Below are 1161 nucleotides of genomic sequence, written 5' to 3' on the forward strand. Positions count from 1 at the left end.
GTTAGAATATTTTCCCCCTCCTTTAGCATGGTGAGAGCTTTGGTGTTTTGCCTAACCTTAGCCACTCTGTGAAAGAAGCTAGTATTCCTATCACCATTGATGTGCCAGTTCATTCTAGCTTTTTCTTTCCAAAAAACCTCCTCAACCATTAAAGCTTGAAGCAACTCCTGCTGGGCAATAGCTTCTTGGTCCAGGAGATCCTCATTAGGGCCAGAGTTGCTGATGCACTGCTGGATGGAATCAACAGAGGCAAGGGAGGACTTAACCCTAAGATGCAAATCACCAAAAACAGTCTTGTTCCAATCTCTAAGCCTCACTTTTAGCAGCTTGAGCTTCTGAGAGATGATAAACATAGGACAACCTCTAATATCAGAATGCCAAACCTCAGCAACCACTCTTTTACAGTCCAAATGTTGAAGCCACATACCATGAAATCTAAAGGCAGATATTCTGGAGATTGATGAAGAGGAGAAACTGAGGAGGAGAGGGTGGTGATCAGAAGAGATTCTAGCCAAAGTACAACAGAAAATTTCATTCCAAGAGGCAAGCCAAGCAGCATTGCAAAGACATCTATCCAACCTTTTCTCAGTGAGGGCATTGCCTCTCCTTTTATTAGTCCAAGTGAGTTGAGCACCTCTAGTCAAAAGGTGGATAAGGTTAGAACCATCAGAGAAGGACTTAAACTCCTCAGAAGGCAATCTGGGAGGGACAACAGGGCCACGATGCTCATTAGCTCCAAGAATCACATTAAAATCCCCAATGCACACCAAAGGCCAGGAATTGCAGCCATGATGTCTCTGATCTCAGCCCAAAGAACTCTTCTATGAATATAGTGAGTGTGTGCATACACAGCACAAATGTGGCATGTGGAATCATGATCAGAAACAGAAATGGAAAATTGTTGTCTGGAATTAGCTATAACTGAGGGGAACAGGTCAATTCTACAAATACCCCAGATATTAGGCAACTGAGGATGCCTATCATTCTTCACAAACAACTTTAGATTCATTCTAGACCAAAATAGAGGGGAGAGGGCCTCCGAGGAAATAAAAGGCTCAGAAAGGAAAACCAGATCAGGCTTGTGATCCATGCAGAAAGTCTTGAGGACTAGCCTAGATTTAATGCTGCCAAATCCCCTGCAGTTCCAATAAAGAACTCTCA

This window comes from Lupinus angustifolius, chromosome LG08, assembly GCF_001865875.1.
Source record: "Lupinus angustifolius cultivar Tanjil chromosome LG08, LupAngTanjil_v1.0, whole genome shotgun sequence".
In the NCBI taxonomy this organism is placed as follows: Eukaryota; Viridiplantae; Streptophyta; class Magnoliopsida; order Fabales; family Fabaceae; genus Lupinus; species Lupinus angustifolius.